The sequence below is a fragment of the Solanum lycopersicum genome, chromosome 3, assembly GCF_036512215.1.
Source record: "Solanum lycopersicum chromosome 3, SLM_r2.1".
NCBI classification, from domain to species: Eukaryota; Viridiplantae; Streptophyta; class Magnoliopsida; order Solanales; family Solanaceae; genus Solanum; species Solanum lycopersicum.
The window spans coordinates 33,108,274-33,131,612 of record NC_090802.1 but is presented as its reverse complement, the minus strand read 5'-3'; positions in this window follow the sequence as shown (position 1 = coordinate 33,131,612).

The window sequence follows — 23,339 nt, the reverse complement described above, 5'->3', positions numbered from 1 at the left end:
TTTTACTCTTGGTTCATAAAGTTTTATCAAGATAGCATGAAAAGCATATTTCAACTAAAATGTCCTTTTTAAAGCATGTTTTTGCATGATCGCCACCCTTAGTGCTCAATTGTACTAACTCCATATTTTTCTCTATTTCTACAAGTAAAAGTGGAAAAAAGTGAGGATCTTAGAGTTGAAGATTGGGAAGTAGATTGTTTTCTCAGTACTCTTGGTATGTCCTCATATGTTCGAGGAAATTGATGTTCTTTCTAGTTTTCTTTTAATAAAGACTTTGTATAAGACTTGTAACTTTCTTTCTATGTATGGGCTATGACCCTGTGAGAACAAGATGTGTCTAAGGTCGCTTGTGATGAAACCTAGTTCTTCTTATGTTTTATAAAAGAGTTTCCTTATTGACTTGACTGTGAAAAGTGTTAAATTCAACAATGTTTTTCATACCTATTTGATGAATGAATGGTAAAAGGCTTTTATAAGACCTCCAAGATGTCAAGTACGCTTTGTTACTCCTTGGGGATCTCTAGTCATAACAAACATGGTATCAGAGAATAAATTATGGAGATAGTCTTGATGTGATACCAAATTACACATTTTTATTATTATTTACCTCACATTTATTATTTATATTTGTCCATTTTGAGCATAAATTTTATGAATTGTGCTAAATTCCGTATTTTATTTGTAGAATTAATTTGGTGAAAAAATGAAGAAGTTTAGAGTTAAAACGAATTAAAGATTAAAGGTTGAAGAAGGAAAACAAGAATGCAGCTTAATGGATTAAAGTGAATACAATAATCATTTATATATATACATACATATATACACACACACACACACACACACATATATATATACATACATATATATATATACAGACATATATATACAGACATATATATATATGTCTGTGTGTGTACATATATATATATATATATATATATGTATATATATATATATATATATATATATATATATATATATGTATGTATGTATGTATATATATACATATATACATACATACATGTATATATATATACATACATACATGTGTATATATATATATATATACATACATACATACATATATACATACATACATACATATATATATACACATATATATATATATACATATATATATATATATATATATATATGGAAAGGCAGCTGAAATCAAATTGATTGAAAGTTTAGTTGCACGTGTCAATCATTCAAAGGGCTCTTAATTTGGAAGCGGAGGCAGCAATACATTCGAGATACATAAATAATTTACGGAAATCAATTCCTTTTCAGTTTTGATTTCCTAATTTTCTCGGAATCAATTCTTTTTTAGGGTTTTCTTTATCTATAAATATGACACATAAATTATTATTTAGGGGAGGCAAAGAACCAATATACAAGACATAATATAAATTTTCTTCTAGCTTTGGAGCTTTGTAAGAGCCGTCGTGGAGGCCAGAGAATTGTGGTTTATTTTTTCTTCTCTTTTATTATTTATTTGTATTCGTGATTAATAAAAAGATAGTTTAGATATTGTTCTTAACTTTTTATGATTAACACAAACATACTTATTTCAATAAATTTTAATTGTGTAGCTAAGCTCCACAACTAGGTTTCTGGAAACCATGAGAGATTAACAAAATATGAATAGTAATTAAGTAATTTTCAAATAGGTTATTGCATGTATTGATAATTTTTTCGCTTAGAAGTCTTTTTAATGAGTGCACGCATTAGATTTCGTCATGTTTCTACTTGCCTAACCAAGGAGGTAGTTAATAAGAAAAGAATTATCAACATAGATTTAGTGGGATACTATCTAATAGACTAGTGTCGATTGGTGCAAAGTAATACATACATCGATTATGATGCTTAATATGAAGTAAAGGTAAGGGTTAGTAAATTATAAACACGTAGCCGGACCAAGGTACGGGGTGAAATTCTCTAGATGTCGGACCAAGGATTTAGAGATACATAACTTATCGCTTTTCATGCATAACACTAGGGAAGAATTGCTATTACTAGGATTACCGCGTTATGAGCTTATGGGGAACACATTCCTAGTTATTTTTATTTATTTGGATATAAATAAATACTTAGCTCAAAGCTATCTTTAAATCAATTTAAAATCCCCCATTTTTATATAACGACTATCAAGTTAAATATTTTCTATTGATAATATTATTCCATATTCTCTGTGGGATCAACCCCGACTCATAGTTGGGTAAATATATTGCATACGATCGTTTATATTTATTTTCAAGAAGTATATTTGAATGTTATCAAGTCTTAGGGTCCAAAGTCTCACAAGCCACATCTAGTAGAGTCTTGTTCATCAGTGAGAGTTGTGACACATCTATGAGTGACAGGCTATAGGACGATAGAAGTTACACTTCCTTCTTATTCTTGAAGTCGTGCTTTAGAGTGTATGTCTATGAGTTCCTAATCCAATTATTGTGATTTTAGGAACATGAATATGAGAGAAGCTAATGAAAGGAGGGCTCAAGAAGATATTGTGAATGAGGAGGTTCCCTATCAAGTGACCCAAGGTCCACAAGCTCCCAATGTGGATGAATCCTCCTACTTTTCATGGAACTAAGGTGGATGAGGATCCACAAGGCTTCATTGATGAGGTATTTAAGGTGGTAGATGCTATGGGAGTAACTTCTAGGGAAAAAGTGGAACTAGTCGTGTTACTCCTAGGGGGTACTCTCAGGTCGTAAAAAATTTCTAAATTTTTAGTTTCATTGTTAAATTTGATACTACAAACCCTTTTAGTAAATTTGATGGAATCCTCCACACATGTCTGTGTTACTACTACAATAATTAAGTTCACATTCTTAATTTCTTAGTTGAATTCTTATCATCATTCCTAGAGCCGTCAAAATGGGTTGAGCTCGCGAGGCTGGTCCAACCCAATTCTCGAATTAAATGGGGTTAGGCTGAATTTTTTTTGTCCCATTTAGGAACGAGGCTTTTTAGCCCGTCCCGTTTGGCCCGCTAGCCTCAGAGGCCAGCCCATGGGCTTTTAATTTTTCATAATATTTTTATACATATTTTTATTAGTGTTTTATTTGTAAAAAATTTATATATTTTGAAAAATAAAAAATGTAAGTATTTTGTAAATCTTTTACATTTTACGCCATTAGCCCACAAAAGTTGTTACTGCCCAAGCCGATTACTTTATTAGGGTTTTGACTTTTGATTCATATTATTATAATTTATAGGTGTGTAACTGTATTTATTCTCTGTCTTTTAGCTTAACAGCTTTCTCTTCATTTTAGGCATGACATTAGGGTTTTGAAGTTTTAGAGTTTTCAAGATCATTCAAAGTTTGATTTTCAAATCGGTATTGAATATATATACAGGAAATTCAGGAATACAAGTATACAACTATACAAGTAAGAATCTATCATTTTTTTTATTTGTATCTTCTCCAAAATGAGCTAAACTTCGTCTTGACTCTTAATCATGTTCATCTTTTGTGATTGTTTTATATATAACATTTTTTCGTAATTATTTTCGTAGTGTGTGATATCATGTGTGTTAGTTGTGTTTTCCTAATGAGTAATCAGAAAAATTAGTTTTTTTACATGTTCATTTTGAAGGCTGAAACTAACTTTTGACATTTAAGGTATACAAAAAAATCAATGGAGGATGAGGATGAATGTAGTGCACATGAAACTAGTGTAGGTGTGAATGAATCTAAAGAACCTCCAAAGAACAAAATGAGGAAGTTGAAATCATCCATCTGGAGGCATTTCAAGAAGATTGGTAGAGATAAAGAACGAGTGGAAAAAGCAATGTGCAGAGGTTGTAAGAAACCATATAGGATTAGTTCTACTCCTGGACCTAATGGTAAGAACTATGGAACATCACATTTGAAACGTCATTTAACTAAATGTAAAAAGGTTAAGTACTATGATTTGGGTCAAATGTATATGGATCAGCAAGGTAACATACAAACAAGAAGGATTGATCAATTGATTTCCCGCGAAAAGCTTGTTAAAGTTATTATTCAGCATTATCTGCCATATTCTTTTGTTGAATATAAAAAAAATTAGAGCTTCGGCAGATTAAGTAAATCCAGAATTGTTAATGCCATCAAGGAACACTTCTGTTGTGGATGTGCAGAAAGTGTATTTCAGAGAGAAAGAAAAATTAAAACAAGCATTGGTGAAGATTCCTAATCGAGTTTGTTTGAATTCTGATTGTTGGACAGCAAGTACTTCTGAAGAATATCTTTGTTTAACTGCTCAATATATTGATGATAATTGGAAGGTAGTAAGTAAAATTTTGAACTTTTTTCGTATGATTCCTCCTCATACTGGAGTTGAATCGGCTGCAACTATATATGATTGTTTTAAAGAGTGGGGAGTTGATAGGAAGGTGTTCTCTATAACTTAACATAATGCCACTAACAATGCTAGCATGCAAACTATTTTAAAAGGTCATCTTGGTCTGCAAAAGAGTTTGTTATGTGATGGTGAGTTCTTTCATGTACATTGTTCTGCTCATATTCTAAACTTGATTGTCCAAGAAGATTTAAAAGTAGCTAATGATGCCTTATTTAAAATTAGAGAAAGTGTGAAGTATGTTAAAGGATCGGATGGTAGAATGAGAAAGTTTGAACAATGTGTTAAGCAAGTTGGAATTAGTACAAATTTGGGTTTACGTTTGGATGTGGCAACTACATGGAACTCAACGTACTTGATGCTTGAGAGCGCACTACAATATGAAAAAGATTTTTCTAGTCTACAGTTAATTGATAGAAATTACTCAATTTGTTTAAATCTGATCATTGGAGAAGGGCAGAAAATTTTTTGGATTCTTGGAGCCTTTTTATGAAATAACAAACTTAATTTCTGGTTCAAGCTATCCAACTTCCAATTTTTTTTTATGCAAGTTTGGAAAATTGAATGCTTGTTGAAGGAGAGTTCAAAGTAATTTAGATGAAGTTATGAAGGAAATGGTTGTAAGAATGTTCGAGAAGTTTCAGAAATATTGGAATAGGTATAGTTTGGTACTCTCATTTGGAGTAATTTTGGATCCTCGCTTCAAGATGCAACTTTTAGAATATCGTTTTTCAAAGGTGGACTCTTCTTCGGCAAAAGATCAGGCTGCAACTATTAAGTTAAAATTATATAACCTCTATGATCAGTATGCAAATAATCAAATAGGGGCAACTGCTCCTACTACTCGGTATAAACCATCTGAAGAAGGAAGTCAATCCAAACAAAAGACGTCTACTTTGTTTGAGGTAAGTATCTAATTTTTTTCTCTCTAAATCATTCTATATCTTTTCATAGAGACACTTTTATTCTCTACTTTGATGGGATGTGATTAAAAGCACTTACACATTTTAGAAATAATTTTGTTTACTTGTTTTATTTAATGTGTAGTTAGATAAAAAATGAGTTACCTTTTACTATTCTATTTAAAGTTAAAATGAGTTTACTTGTTTACTTCTTTACATGCTATGATGGGGTTCATCTTCTTATTGTTAGTATATTTCATGTTTCAAAATAAAACGAATTTAAAGAGTTCGAGGGTACATCAGTTTGCACTGCTGGAATGTCAGAATGGGACCTTTATTTGGAGGAAAAGAAGCTCGATTATAAGACTTTTCATGAGATGATATTATCAAGTATTGGGAGGATAATAAAAAGAAATATCCTAATCTTTAGGTAATGGCACAAGATGTCCTCAGCGTTCCAATTACCACCGTAGCATCTAAATTGACATTTAGTATTGGTTGCCGTGTTGTTACCAAATATAGAAATTCTATCAATCATGAAAATGTTCAAACTCTTGTCACTACCAGAAATTGGTTGCATGGATTTACTCAATCTAATGAAAGTAATATTTTTCTATCTAATTTATTAATATATCACTCTTCTTCTAAAAGTATTTGTGAATAAATCTTGTATGGTGAATTGTAGATGAAGATGAACAACTTAAAGAAACAATATCACATGTTGATTTAAATGTGATCATTGGTACAAGTGGAAGTGAAAGGGGAGGCGGAGTCGTAACACTTTGATTAATGGATCATTTAATATTTACCAATTAAGATTTGTTAAGTATGTGGGTTGCTTTATGTTGCGGAAAATCTTTTTAAATTAGTTAGTTTTTTCGTGGGAATTGTGAAATGATAAACATTTATCCGCTAAATCTTACATTGACATTATGTATTTTTGTAAGTATTCACCAAAGCATGTGATTCAAAAATGTATTTTTGTGAATATTCACCGAAGTGAGATATATAAAGGAATTGTTGTATGTATTGATGTCATATTTATAGACGCCAATATTTGATACTCTTTTAAGAGAGTGTTATTGTTTTTTTTGTTGAAGGGTCAACCCGTCCCAACCCGTGGCCCGCTTAGGGATGGATTGAACTGCTATTTTATTGGCCCTTTATTTAATAGGGTCAGCCCGTCCCAACCCATTTAACCTCTAGCCCGTTAGGGTTGGGTTGGGCCAGGCCATTTTTACGGCTCTAATCATACCATTCTTGTGGGATTCAACCCCGACCCTTAGTTGGGTATTTCTATTAACAATGATCACTTACTCTTTGAATTGATTTTCGAGGGTAGTTTCAGCATTATCAAACACAAGCTTTATTCTTAAAAAATCAAAGGACTTAGGAGGTGTTTGGATGGACTTTCTAAGTTAAAACTTAAATGTCATGAGTTTATATAACTTTTAGCTTATTTTAATATATTTTTTGCCTAAATAAGTGGTTAAAAGTATTTTTTATCTTTTCCAAACACCTCTAAAAATTGAAATGAACTTAAAAGACAAAAAATACTACTTAAAATAATATAATCCAAACACTCTCTTAATACACATTCATTGGTATATCACCCATTTAAGATTATTCTCCTGACATCTCATTTACGTAAAATAGATAATCCACTTACCAACCTAAGATCGTTATTTTAAACACTATGAAATATGGGGTGTTACAAAGACAAAGGGGGCTGACTAAATTTTGGTTAAATAAACAGTGCATCGAGTCTATTTTTGGGAATGGTTAACTTAATTGGACGCGTTTTAATTTTATGGGGTCGATAAATGATGTGAACCTTTAATTGGAAATACATATCCAATAATGTTATTTTATAATTGACTATTTTGGTTGTTAGTGCAAAATGACACGAATATGCTAGTTCGATGACATATTTAAACTTTTTCCAAAAATTAATAGTGTTGTCATTCCTAAATAAGTGACTTTTTAGCTCAGATGCACCATTTAAGTAACTTTACTAATGTTTTATTTAAGAACAATGAAATTCTACCTTTGAATAACTCTCCAAACAAGACAAGTTTTGTTAAAAAGAGAAGTATTATTGAAAACGTACTACTACCACGGGAGATAACTAGAGAAATTCATTTGAGAAATACAAACACTAATGTAGTGGACTATTGGTATAACTCGATATGGCTATGGTTATGGTAGGTTTCCTAGGTCGTTCTAACAAAAATAATGAGGAAATTTGAGTTCACGAAGGTTATTATTGACATGGTGTGAAGATTGTTAGATCAATTGGTATTTAGTGTTTAGGCAATCAGATGGTTCTTTTCATTCAACAATGAGACTTAAGCAAGGGGATCCGCTCTCTCCTACCTCATTCATCATAGCTACTGAAGTTTTATGAAGGAATTTAAATTATCTTAATGAAAAAAAGATTTTAAAGGAATTCGGTCTTCCCAAATAGAGCTCTAACATTACTCATCTCTCTTATGTAGATGATACAATTTTATTTGAATCTAGGAAAGAATAAATTATATAAGTCCTTGAATACTCTGAAGTGAATTCAGAACAGAAGTCTGTACTTTGTATATATTTTCTATATATGTTCTGGAGATATAATTGTATGTTTGTTTTTGGGAATCTAAGCTGGCTTTGTAGGTATTTGTTTCTGAGGTGACACACATATCTTTTTGGGTACTTTGAGGAGTATATGGTTTTGAGAATAACTTATCCATGTTTGTATTTCTGTATTTTACCTTAGTCTCCTCCTTTTTCGTAGGTTGTCTTGTTGTAGATGTGCTGGCTGTAGCTGCATTTGAACAAACGTTGTTATGGGTTTTTTGGAGTTTCCCAACATCTCCTTGTAGTTTCGCATGTTTATAGTCATGCTGCTGACTTAGCTCCGCATATTTTGAGTCATGCTGCTGACTATTAGCTTTTTCTTTCAGACTTTGTACTTCCGTTTCTATCTTTTCCATCTTTTGGCATAGATTTGTCATCATGGCCAATATATCTTTTAGTGTATCTTTCTCTTGAGAGATAGTCTGCAATGAGATTATTGTCAGTTTTAATTATCTCAATTGTAAATGTAAAATTCAATATATTTGATACTAATCTTCTTATTTCTTTTGTTGTAACTGAATCATCTACCTTTTTAGTTATCCACCATTTTACCTGTGTGTTATATGTTCTTACGATAAATTTATTGTAAACAATATATGGTTTGAATGCTAATAAACATCTATATAATGCAAATAATTCCTTTCTATTTATCTCCCATTTCGTTTGTGCTTCAGGATATGTTCCTGAGTAATACCTGCAATGATGTTCTATCTTTTGTTTATTATATTTATATTTTAGTACTCCTCCGTAACTGTGATCACTTGAATCTGTTACAATTATATATGTAAATGCTTTACTTTCATCAGGAAAGTATAGTTTTGGTAATTTTTTACATAATTTTTTTAATATTTTTTATATGTTCTTTATCTTTTTCATCAAAATAGTATTCAACGTCCTTTTTAAGTTTTTTATGTAGTGGTTTTAAATGTTCTGCTAATTTTGGAATATATTCTCTTACTTGATTTACTAATCCTAGAAATGATTGTAATTTCTTTTTTGTATCTATATTTTCGTTAAGGGTAATTATTTTTTGTATTATATGGTTTTGCAATTTTATTCCATTTTTGTCTATTTGTATTCCTAGAAATTCTATCTGTGGTTTCATAATTTCTGTTTTACTTTTACTTAAGCTTATACCTGAATGTTTAATTATATGTATAAATTTTTCTAATAATCTTATATGTTCTTCTTGTGTTTTAGAATATAATAATATGTCATCTATGTATACAATGCAATTTTCTAATTGGTTAAAGTAGTTATCCATGAAATGTTGATATCTACCTGGTGAATTTTTATATCCAAATGGTAATATATTTCATTCATAGAATCCTTGTGGTACTGTGAATGCTGTTAATTGTTTAGATTCTTCTTCTAATTTTAGGTGGTAAAATTCTGATTTGCAATCAAATTTACTAAAATAGTTGTGTCCTTGTATTTGTCTTATCTTTAATATCTTATTTGGTATTGGGTAGTTATATGTTTTAGTTTTGGCATTTAAATTTCTGTAATCTATAACCATTCTACTTTTACCTCTTTTTTGTTCGCTGTGTTTTATAACTATAAATGTTAGGCTTGTGTGTTTGCTATTACTCTCTTGTATGTAATTGTTTTTTAATAGTTCATTTATATGTATTTTAAATTCTTGTAAATCATCAAAGTTATATTTTAATGGTTTTTGTGTTATTATACTATTTTCGTTTATTAATTCAATTTTTACTTTTGTCTTATGTTTTTCCCATCCTTGTAGTGGATCTTCTTTATATAATTGTTCTAGTTGTTCATTAATTATTCTGACTCTGTCTATTGTAAATATAATGATTTCTAATTGTGTTATTTGTTTTTCATTTATATTTTCCATTTCCTGGTTTATTTTTTCACTACCTTTTATCCATTCCATAGATTTTCGTTGTTTATTTTTTACTCTTTTTGCTCCTATTTTATAGCCACATGGCGTAGTAAGCCACCAGTGTGTTTTTGTTATTATATGTGGGTAAAATTTGTCTAGAAATGGCATTCCTAGCAACATATCTTTTGTTGTGAACTCAAAATTATAGATTTCTTCTATTCTTAATATTTTATCCCATATTTGTATTTTTATATTTTTTGCTTTATATTTAATCATACTTCCTTCATTATTAAATCCTGTTACTACCATTGGTGTTTTTAATTTTTCTCATTTATCTTCTGGTAAACAATTATATTTACATATATTTGCTTCTGCTCCTGTATCTATCATAGGGGTATAATATCTGTTGTGATATCCTCTATGATAATTTTTGCGAGTATATATATTTTCATTATTCATTTTATTCTTTTTATGATTATCTTCTTATTTTGACATGTTGTTGTTAATTGTTCGTTTTCTATATTATATGGTTTAACTTTCTCTAGCCATTTTATTCCAAACGTGATATTATGGTTTCCTTGGTATATCTTAAATTGTATTTTTAATGGAATTCCTCCTATAATTATTTCTTTTTCTGTTGTTTCTTCATTTGTATTTACTATTTCACTAGGTAATCCAGGGCATATGTGTCCTGTTTTCATAATTTCTTCTTCTAATACTAATTCTCTCGCTATATGATTTCTTCTTGTCCTGTGTTTATCAAGATTTTATATTTTCTTTGGTCCATTATTCCCATTATAAAATAATGATATGGCGTCGTTTCTTCTAATAAATTTTGTGGTATTTCATATTTTCTTTTAGATGTACTCATCCTTGATGAGGTAGCTCTAGTCAACATATTTAATATGCTTGTATTTGGTGTACTTGAGGTGCTTAATCTTTCTTTTACTATTTCCAAATCTCCTTCTGTATCAATTCCTTATAGCTATAGTCATTATTATCTATTACAGTAATTATTTTTTCAAAATGATTTTCTATTTTTACCTTATCAATTTTATTCCTTGCTGTTATTTTATGTTTTGTTGTTAATATATATAGATTTTTACATCTTACTGTGAATACCTTACTTCCTAGTGTTAACTCTATTCCTGACATTTTTCAATATAATACTAATGATTTATCTATATTTGTATCTGTTAATGCTACTGTATAATTAGCACTTATTATAAATTTAAATTTTTGGTATATTAAATTTCCTTTAACTGCACTTATTACACTTTTTTCTATAGGGTGTATTATTCTATCATCTGCTAAATATATTTCAATGGGTGTATCTATTCCTTCTCTGAAACAAGCTTTTATTAGTATTTTTGTTCCTCCTAAATGTACATATTTTATAGCTGCTTTATTTTTTATGTCTTGTGTTTCTTTATTTATTATTCGTTTGCTTATTATAGGTATATATGCTTTTCCGCTTGTATATTTACAGTCTATGACCTGTTCTTTTTGACTAACTACATAGTATTCTTTTTTTTGTCTTTTAAACCAGTTTTTTAAATGTAGGTATTTCAAGTATCTTTTCAACACTTAAATCTAATTCCTTCCTTTTTATTTGTTCAAAAACTGTATTATCAAATATAATCTTTTGGTGTGATAATTCTTCATTTTCATAATTTTCTTCAGATATTATTTCGTTTTCAGACATTATATGTCACGACCCAAATCGAGTCGCGACTGGCACCCACACTTACCCTCCTATGTGAGCGAACCAACCAATCTAAACCTTAACATTTCAATATAATATCAACAGAAAGTAATACGGAAGACTTAAGCTCATTAATAAAAACAAATTCAATAACTTCTAAAAACTCAACAACTATTATTATCCCCAAAATCTGGAAGTCATCATCACAAGAACATCTATCCCCAAATTACTAATCTAAGAGTATCTAAGAAGCTAAAATAAGTAAAAAGCTAGTCCATGCCGGAAATTCAAGGCATCAAGACATGAAGAGGAAGATCCAGTCCAAGCTAGAAGCGTTAGCTCACCCTGAAATCCGGTGTAATGAAGACTGGCTAGAGTTGCGGTTGAGTTGAAGACGACGGTACGTTTGCTGCACTCCACAATTTACAAAGAAAACAAATACAAGTAGGCGTCAGTACAAACACAAGTACTGAGTAGGTATCATCGGCCAACTCAAAATAGAAAACAGTATATATCAGATAACATCATAAAATCAACTAATATCCTTAGTATGCAGCATTTACAATTACCATAACCCTTGGTTACAACACCAAGCACATCAATGAGGACTCACGCCTCCTCATCATACTCATTTGGGGATTAGGTTCATTAGATTGAGTATATTAACATCTTTCAAGATTCATTATCTTTATTCCTCTCGTGTCGGTACGTGACACTCCGCTCCTCATATACTATCCTTGTGTCGGAACGTGACACTCCGATCCTCATTTTATCCTGGTGTCGGAACGTGACACCCGATTCATATTCTATCCTGGTGTCGGAACGTGACACCCGATCCATATTATATCCTGGTACCGGAACGTGGCACCCGATCCATATACTATCCTGGTGTCGGAACGTGACACTCCGATCCTCATATACTATCCTGGTACCGGAACGTGGCACCCGATCCATATACTATCCTGGTGTCGGAACGTGACACCCGATCCCCTAATCTCACTACTTTCGTTCATCATGCCTTCTTTTACACTAAGGCATCATCATTAACAAAGTAGATTAGGGTTTCTCAAGATTTAGGATTCAATAGCTTCATCATGCTTATTTTATCACAATTACATAATCACGTTCATGCAAGCATACAATTAAGCATATAGAAGGGTTTACAATACTACCCATACATATCATTCGCTATTAAGAGTTTACTACGAATAGTATAAAAACCATAACATACTTCCACCAAAGATTCGTGATCAAGCAAGCAATTTCCCCAAAGCTTTGCTATCCTCTTTGTTTCTCTCTCTCTTGATTGTACGTTTCTCCCTCTCTCTGTTCTTTTCTCTTTTTCTTATTCAAACCCTCTTTCTTTTACCCTAATTAGCATATAATTAAGTATAAAAGATGGCAACAGTAACCCACTAATTAACTCAAGGTTACCTCTTTTAACCCTTAAGTAGTTAAATTATTAACATTAACCTACTAAATTTATAATTATAGCAGGAATAGTCCAAAACGTCCCTTAAAACATTTAAAGAAATCCGACTCCGCCTAGGATTACGCAGCCTGTGACGGGCCGTCATGCCTGCGACGGTCCTTCCTGCTGCTCCGTCACAGAGTTCAGAGACTCAATTCTCTGAAGAGTGTGTGACGGTCCGTCACGTCTGTGACGGTCCGTCCTGCCATTCTGTTACGAAGTTCAGAGAGTCGATTTCAGTACCCAATTTTTAGAATTTCTAAGTAATTTGAAACGAGATTCCCTCGACGGTCCGTCGTGCCCATGACGGTCCGTCGTGGGGTCTGTTGTTTCTACCAGTTTTTTCAGAATCAAAGTCTACTGCTCAAAACGACTAAACAGGTCGTTACAATAGATACCAATTTACCCATCGTTCTTCCTCAAACAATCATAAGAAGAAAAACAAGGGCGAAAAGAAGTACTTGAATCTGTAAACAGCTGGGGATATCTTTCTTGCATATCAGCCTCTTTCTCCCAAGTGGCTTCTTCGACTGGTCGATTCTTCCATTGAACTTTGATAGATGCAATCTCCCTTGACCTCAACTTGCGAACTTATCTATCTAAAATGGCAACAGGCTCCTCCTCATAAGACAAATTTTCATCAAGCAGAACTGAATCCCAACGAATGATGTAGTTTCCATCCCCATGGTATCTTTTCAACATAGACACATGAAATACCGGATGCACTCCGGACAGCCCTAGAGGCAAGGCTAACTCATAAGCCACCTCCCCTACTCGCTTAAGTACTTCAAAGGGACCAATATACCTTGGGCTCAATTTACCCCTTTTTTCCAAAACGCATCACCCCTTTCATGGGTGAAACCTTCAGCAAGACTTGTTCACCCTCCATGAACTCCAAGTCTCTAACTTTTCTATCTGCATATTCCTTTTGCCTACTTTGCGCCGCTAACAGCTTTTCTTGAATAGATTTCACTTTCTCTAATGAATCCCTCAAAAGGTCAGTACCCCAAGGTCTAACCTCAAATGCATCAAACCAACCAATGGGAGACCTACATCTCCTCCCATACAATGCTTCGAATGGAGCCATATCAATACTTGAGTGATAGCTATTATTGTATGAAAACTCCGCTAAGGGTAAGAACCTATCCCAATGGCCACCAAACTCTATCACGCATGCACGAAGCATATCCTCCAACACTTGAATCGTTCTCTCAGACTGACCATCGGTCTGAGGATGGAACGCAGTGCTAAGGTCCAACCTAGTACCCAATTCCGCATGCAATGTTTTCCAAAACTTAGAAGTAAACTGCGTACCTCTATATGATATAATAGAGAGTGGAACCCCATGCAATCGCACCAATTCCGAGATGTAAAGTTTGGCTAACTTCTCTGCATTGTAAGTTACCTTGACCGGAATGAAATGAGCAGACTTAGTTAACCTATCGACAATCACCCAGATAGAGTCATACTTACCCATTGTCTTGGGAAGACCAACCACGAAGTCCATTGCAAGCCTTTCCCACTTCCATTCAGGAATGAGCATTTTCTGAAATGTTCCTCTGGGCCTCTGGTGTTCATACTTTACTTGTTGATAGTTTGGACATTTGGCAATAAAATCAACAATATCACGCTTCTTTCTACTCCACCAAAAGTGTTGCTTTAGGTCACGATACATCTTGTTTGCACCAGGATGTATAGAATACCTTGAACTATGAGCCTCTGTCAGAATAGTGTTGATCAAATCATCAACGCGGGGTACACATACCCTTCCCTTGATTCTCAAAACACCTTCATCATCGATTTGTGCTTCCTTAGCCTCTCCTCGAAATACTTTATCTTGGATTCTACTTAGTTTCTCATCCTCAAACTGTTTTCTCTTAATCTTGTCAAGAAAATAAGATTTTGCCTCCACACAAGTCAACAATCCTCCCTTCTCATTTACTTCTAACCTCATCAAGTCGTTAGCCAGAGTCTGAACCTCTCTAGCCAATGAACATCTAGAAACTTGCAAGTGAGCTAGACTTCCCATGCTTTCTGCCTTTCTACTTAAGGTATCTGCCACAACATTAGCCTTTCCCGGATAATACAAGATAGTGATATCGTAGTCCTTCAGTAGTTCCATCCATCTCCTCTGTCTCAAATTCAAATCTTTTTTAGTAAAGACATACTGTAGGCTACGATGATCCGTGTATACTTCACACTTAACCCCATATAGATAGTGTCTCCATTGCTTTAAGGCAAACACTACCGCAGCCAATTCCAAATCATGGGTCGGATAATTACGTTCGTGCATCTTTAATTGCCTTGAAGCATAAGCAATTACGTTCTTCTCTTGCATTAGCACTACACCCAAACCCGAATAGGATGCATCACAATAGACAATGAAATTCTTACCTTCCACGGGCAAGGTGAGAATTGGTGCAGTAGTCAACAAAGTCTTGAGCTTCTGAAAGCTTTCCTAACATTCGTCCGACCATACAAATGGAACGTTCTGCTTAATCAAGTTCGTCAATTGGGAAGCAATAGAAGAGAATCCCTTGACAAATCGACGGTAATAGCTAGCTAAACCAACAAAGCTTCTTATTTCTGACACATTAGTAGGTCTTACCCAATTCTTCACTGTCTCAATCTTAGAAGGATCCACCATCACGCCCTCCTTAGACACCACGTGCCCCAAGAAGGACACTGCATCTAGCCAAAACTCACACTTGGAGAATTTGGCATAAAGCTTTTTCTCCCTCAACATTTCCAATATCATTCTCAAGTGCTCCTCATGTTCCTTCTTGCTCTTTGAGTATACCAATATATCATCAATAAATACGATCACAAAGAGATCGAGATATGGCTTAAAAATCCCGTTCATCAAGCTCATGAAAGCAGCAGGGACATTCATAAGACCAAAAGACATCACTACAAATTCGTAATGCCCATACCTGGTTCGAAAAGCAGTCTTTGGCACATCCGTTGCCCGTATTTTCAATTAATGATAACTGGATCTCAAGTAAATCTTAGAGAAGACACAAGCACCTTGTAACTGATCGAACAAGTCATCAATGCGAGGAATGGGATACTTGTTCTTAATAGTTACCTTGTTCAACTGCCGGTAGTCTATGCACATCCGAAAACTCCCATCCTTCTTCTTCACAAATAACACCGGAGCACCCCAAGGAGATGCACTTGGTCTAATGAAGCCTTTGCTCAACAACTCTTGAAGTTGGGCCTTTAACTCTCTTAACTCCGCGGGTGCCATTCTATAAGGGGGTATAGAAATGGGGCGAGTACCCTGTTCAAGATCAATGCAGAAGTTAATATCTCTATCTGGTGGCATACCAGGAAGGTCTGCAGGAAACACATCTAAAAACTCGCGAACTATCAAAACCGACTCAATTGGAGGTACTTGGGTAGTATCATCCCTGAGATGTGCCAAGAACGCTAAACAACCCTTACTAACCATTTTCTTAGCACGAAGAAAGGAGATGATACGAACCGGATTGGAAGTGTAGTCACCCTCCCACACTAATGGATCTGTCCAAGGCTTGGCTAACGTCACCGTTTTAGCATTACAATCCAAGATCGCAAAATTCAGAGAAAGCCAATTCATACCCAGAATTACATCAAAATCAACCATTTCTAAGATAACCAAGTCTACATAAGTATTGATCCCCACAAAAGTCACCAAACAAGACCTATATACTTTCTCAACTATCACAGACTCACCCACCGGAGTAGACACACGAATAGGTATGTCAAGCAATTCACAATGTAAATTAAGACCATTAGCAAATGAGGAAGATACATAAGAAAATGTGGATCCAGTATCAAACAATACAGAAGCCATGCAATCACAAACCAAAAGATTACCTATGATGACAGCATCAGATGTCTCCACTTCAGACCGCCCAGGGAAGGCGTAAAAATGGGCCCTATCGTTTGTCTGCCCGTTGCTCCTACCATGTTGTACTGTAGTGGATCCATTTTTCCCATCATCCCGGCCGTTTTGGTGACCACCATCACCTCGACCGCCTCGTCCTCCAGAATAGCGGCCTCTTTCATGACCACCTCTACCCCTAACTATTGGAGGTCTGTAACTTTGTTTTGGACAATACCTCTTAATGTGTCCAGTCTACCCACATCCATAACACTCTCTGGATTCAAGCATAGGTCTCTCAGAGAAGTGTTGACCGGTCTGAGGTGGACCCCCAACTACAGTCTGTATTGAAGACTGAATTGGTCGGACTGAGTAACCTCCTGAACCCTGTCCTCTAGAGTAAGAACCATTAAACTCACCTCCCTTTCGAAACCTTTTTGATGTCGATGCTATGGTGAAGTCATCTGGCTTCACTCCCTCTACCTCTATCACGAAGTCTACCATCTCTTGAAAAGATTTCACTGTAGCCGCTACCTGTAAGGCTGAAATTCGCAACTCTGATCTCAACCCCTTCACAAAATGGCGAATCCGCTCTTGTGGACTAAAACAAAGTTGGGTGGCATACCTGGATAATGCACGAAAATTAGCCTCATATGCAGTAACCGACATCCTACCTTGCTCTAGGCTCAAGGACTCATCTCTTTTCCTATCCCTCAAAGTCCGGGGGATATACTTCTCCATAAACAAGTTAGAGAATGATGCCCAAGTCATAGGTGGTGCCTCTGTTGGTTTACACTCAACATGTGACCGCCACCACATTTTGGCGTTCCCTTGAAACTGATAAGTCACAAACTCAACACCAAACCGTTCTACTATACCCATCTTGTGTAGTAGCTCATGACAGTCAACCAGAAAATCATAAGCATCCTCAGATTCAGCACCCTTGAAGACTGGAGGTTTCAATTTCAAGAACTTACTGAAAAGTTCATGCTGATCATTTGTCATTATAGGCCTTGTAGTCAGACGAGGAAATGTGCCTATTTCCAATGAGGCATCCATGCGGGGAGCCAAAGTAGCCGCATGTTGTACCTCCGGAGCCTGAGGTGCTGGTGCAGAAAACACTGGAGGTGTCTGACCTTGATCAGATAACCCGCTAAGATAAGCAAAAACCTGATTTATCATCTCTGGGGTAGGTTGGGCTGGAAATTCCTCATTCTGCACCTGTTCATTCTCCCCATCCTCCCCTTCTCTTACTACTTCCTCAGTCGGTGGAGGAGTCACTGCCCTAGTACCAGATGGGCCAGGCGTTCGTCCTCTTTCTCTAGAGGACGTCCTCCCGCGACCTCTACCGCGGCCTCTTGCCACTGCTCCTCTTCGAGCTACAGTCTCAGTGGCTGGCTCAGATGCATCTTGTCTTGCTGATGTTGATGTTGGCGCGGTTGTTGCTCTAGTTCTAACCATCTGCGAAATAGAGTGAAGATGGTCAGATACCAATTTGTATCGCCTAGATACCAATTGGACCCAAGTAATAGCACGAAAGAAAGAATGAAAGAATGGAATTTTTCTAAAGTCTTATAGCCTCTCAAAGAAAAGTAAAGGCGTCCCCCTACCGTTCCTTAAGACTCTACTAGACTCGTTCTTGTGTGATGAGACCAACGAACCTAATGCTCTGATACCAAGTTTGTCACGACCCAAATCAAGCCGCGACTGGCACCCACACTTACCCTCCTATGTGAGCGAACCAACCAATCTAAACCTTAACATTTCAATATAATATCAACAGAAAGTAATGCGGAAGACTTAAGCTCATTAATAAAAACTAATTAAATAACTTCTAAAAACTCAACAACTATTATTATCCCCAAAATCTGGAAGTCATCATCACAAGAACATCTATCCTCAAATTACTAATCTAAGAGTATCTAAGAAGCTAAAATAAGTAAAAAGCTAGTCCATGCCGGAAGTTCAAGGCATCAAGACATGAAGAGGAAGATCCAGTCCAAGCTAGAAGCGTTAGCTCACCCTGAAATCCGGTGTAATGAAGACTGGCTAGAGTTGCGGTTGAGTTGAAGACAACGGTACGTTTGCTGCACTCCACAATTTACAAAGAAAACAAATACAAGTTGGCGTCAGTACAAACACAAGTACTGAGTAGGTATCATCGGCCAACTCAAAATAGAAAACAGTATATATCAGATAACATCATAAAATCAACTAATATCCTTAGTATGCAACATTTACAATTACCATAACCCTTGGTTACAACACCAAGCACATCAATGAGGACTCACGCCTCCTCATCATACTCATTTGGGGATTAGGTTCATTAGATTGAGTATATTAACATCTTTCAAGATTCATTATCTTTATTCCTCTCGTGTCGGTACGTGACACTCCACTCCTCATATACTATCCTGGTGTCGGAACGTGACACTCCGATCCTCATTCTATCCTGGTGTCGGAACGTGACACCCGATCCATATTCTATCCTGGTGTCGGAATGTGACACCCGATCCATATTCTATCCTGGTACTGGAACGTGGCACCTGATCCATATACTATCCTGGTGTCGGAACGTGACACTCCGATCCTCATATATTATCCTGGTACCGGAACGGGGCACCCAATCCATATACTATCTTGGTGTCGGAACGTGACACCCGATCTCCTAATCTCACTACTTTCGTTCATCAAGCCTTCTTTTACACTAAGACATCATCATTAACAAAGTAGATTAGGGTTTCTCAAGATTTAGGATTCAATAGCTTCATCATGCTTATTTTATCACAATTACATAATCACGTTCATGTAAGCATACAATTAAGCATATAGAAGAGTTTACAATACTACCCATACATATCATTCGCTATTAAGAGTTTACTACGAATAGTATAAAAACCATAACCTACTTCCACCGAAGATTCGTGATCAAGCAAGTAATTTCCCCAAAGCTTTGCTATCCTCTTTGTTTCTCTCTCACTCTTGATCGTACGTTTCTCCCTCTCTCTGTTCTTTTCTCTTTTTCTTATTCAAACCCTCTTTCTTTTACCCTAATTAGCATATAATTAAGTATAAAAGATGGCAATAGTAACCCACTAATTAACTCAAGATTACCTCTTTTAACCCTCAAGTAGTTAAATTATTAACATTAACCCACTAAATTTATAATTATAGCAGGAATAGTCCAAAACGTCCCTTAAAACATTTAAAGAAATCCGACTCCGCTTGGGATTACGCAGCCTTTGACGGGCCGTCGTGCCTGCGACGGTTCGTCCTGCTGCTCCGTCTCAGAGTTCAGAGACTCAATTCTCTGAAGAGTCTGTGACGGTTCGTCACGCCTGTGACGGTCCATCCTGCCATTCCGTTACGAAGTTCAGAGAGTCGATTTCAGTACCCAATTTTCAGAATTTCTAAGTGTTTTGAAACGAGACCCCCTCGACGGTCCGTCGTGCCCATGACGGTCCGTCGTGGGGTCCGTTGTTTCTGCCAATTTTTCAAGAATCAAAGTCTGCTGCTCAAAACGACTAAACAGGTCGTTACATTATATTTCTTCTTCTATTTTATTATCTAAATTTTCTTCTTCATTTTTAGTTTCTATATCTGATACTTCATATATGTTGTCGTTATCACTTAATTCATAGTCTATGTATTCTATTTGCATATATTTTTCATTGTCTATGATTAATTCTGCTATTTGATTTTCTTTTTGGATCTTTTGGTAATTTACAATCCTTAGCTATGCATCCTATCTTTCCGCAATTGTAACAAGTACATTGGGATATTTTCCTCTTTGGTTTATATGGTCTTTTTATTTTATAATTTTTTATATAATACCTTCGTCTTGGTTGTTTATATTTATACTTAGTTATATTTTTTCTATAATTTTTATATCTTTTGGATTTTTGTTTTTTATTTGTACATCCAAGTTGTGGTGCCATTCTATTTTTGCAACATGCTAAATTTTTATTTAGTACTTTTTCCATTTTTAATTTTTCTTTTTGGCTTTCACATAATTGTGTAAACCATTGAGATAGGAATTTTATTCTAGCTCCTAAGGTATCTACTAATCCTTCATCATTCCAATCTTTTACTACTTTTGTACTAAATGGCTCTGATAATTTCATAAAATATTGTTTTCTTATTTCTTTTGCTTCATCAAAATTGTATTTTGCTTTGTAATAATATTCTTTAAATGCACAAGTGTATTCTTCTATATAACACATTTTACATATAGCTAATTTTGTATTATATTCGGCCAACAATCCTTCTTTACACCTGGCCTTTTTATATTCGGCCGACACAAGAAAACAAAATACTTACTATTACTACTTTACATAATGGCCTCTTCTTTATTTCTGGCCGACACACACACACTATTTACTTTATGACTAAAACAAGAAAACAAAATACTTTTTACATGATTGGCCTTTTATGGCCGACACACTAACTATCTATTTTATGATTTTTACAGTAAATCTTATCTTCTATATCTTGCTTCTTCCATCTTTACTCTAACTGTACATCTGGTACGTAATTATCTTCTCCTTCACATTTTGAACATAGATGATCAGGATATTTTTGCTAACCTATCTTTTATGAGAAAAAGAATAAAGGGAACTTTGAAGATCAAATTAGAAAAGTGAAAAGAAAAGTTTTATCATGGAAGCATAAAAATTTACTATTTTGGGGTAAATTTATTTGATAAATCATGTGCTCCAGTCATTACCAGTTTAGATGATATCAATCATAAATTTTTCAAAATATATTATAGATCAGCTTCATCAAATCTTCACAAAATATTTTTTGGGAAAATCATATGGACATCAAAGAAAGGAATTGGAAGCATGGAACAAGCTGTGTTATCCCAAAAAAGGGAGGGAAATGTGATTCAGAACTCTACATAAAGTTGCTAAGTTATGGTGGAATTTCAGGATTTTTAGTTCCTCTCTACGAAGTGCATTTATGTGGAACAAATTTTGTAAAAAATATCATCCTTAGCTTACTTAGAACAATGGAGTTTCTCATGGGTGGAGAAATATGTTGATGTTGAGAATAACGAAAGATATTGATCATGACATTTGGTGGTAACAAAAGGCTGACAATGCAATTTTTTGGATGGACAATTGAATCCAACAAAGAGAAATGCATTTTATAGAAGCGCAAGGAATGAAAAACAAAAAGAAGTTAATGAATTCATAGAGAATGAAAGGTGGAAAACATATAACTTGAAGGACTTCAGAATATTGTTGGAAATATTTATTCAAATTTAAGAAGATAAAAAGGTAAATTTTGGTGGATGAAGAACACATAATGTATATTAATTGTGAAAACAACATATCAGATTATGTGAAAGAAAAGGAAAGAGATGGATCGGATGGTGAACATATGTATAAAGGGTTTACCATCCATAATTTCATCCTCTTTTGGAGGGTATGGAAAAGGATGATTTCTACTTATGATAATTTAATAAAGAATGAGAATAAATGTTGTGTTTACGTACTATTGATGTGAAAAGGGAAGGATAAATTCACAACACTTTTTTCTAACATTTTCCATATACAAAAATTAAGGAAATAGTTTGCTACTTGTATAGGTATTGCTAGATTACATCAGCAACAACTAATAACAATTGGGTGAAACTTCCACGCAAATCCTTTCATAATGTGGAGGTTATGAAAAAGAAGAAATTCAAGAAGACATGGGAAGAGGTGAGATACACAAGAATACAACCACAATGTCAAAACATAATCACTCAACTAATGAAAATAATATTTATGGATAAGGAACACATTTCATAATTGGCAAGATATGATTAGAAAACTTCGAGACTATAAACCAATACTAAACTATTTAATAGTGAAATGGAAGTTACTAGGAAATGGATGATTTAAGTACAGACAAACATGACTAGTAAAGGAAATTTAGGAGAAGACTCAAATTATTTTTATGAAAGGGGTTGTAGAGGAAATTTGGTTTATACTGAAGCACACCACAAATGAGAGGAACAAACATGAAAGCAGATGTCATGGGCAGCTGGAAGGATATTCAGTACTATGCACATAAGAGATTAAACAACATAATCTTAGATAATGATTTCCTTACTCTCTCAAGAACATGTTGTTAGGACAGTAGAAGATATCATGAAAATCTATTTAAGAGATATCAAGGCAAAGAAACATTCACTTAAAACATATTTTCAGGAAACAAAACAACTAGCAGACTACTTGTCCAACATAACTTTCAATTAGAGGGGTGCTTTGCAGTCTTAGGAGTTTAGTGAGATACCAAGCAAAGGGAGAAAAAATATATGAATAAGCATCAAATACCAATACTTAGAATAAGAAGTAGAAAAATAACATTACCATTATAAAAATAATATCAAAAGAAATCAAGAGAACATAATTATAATATTTACATAGAAAAGTTTTGCCTTTCTAAAGGTTATATAACTATGACTGAGCTTTTTAGCCTATGTTATTTCAACTTATAAAAAGCACCAATTGGGGGTTTTGAAATTTTATCGACAAATCGAAGATTGAATTTAGTCAAGAGTTTGGAAGAGGGAGATGG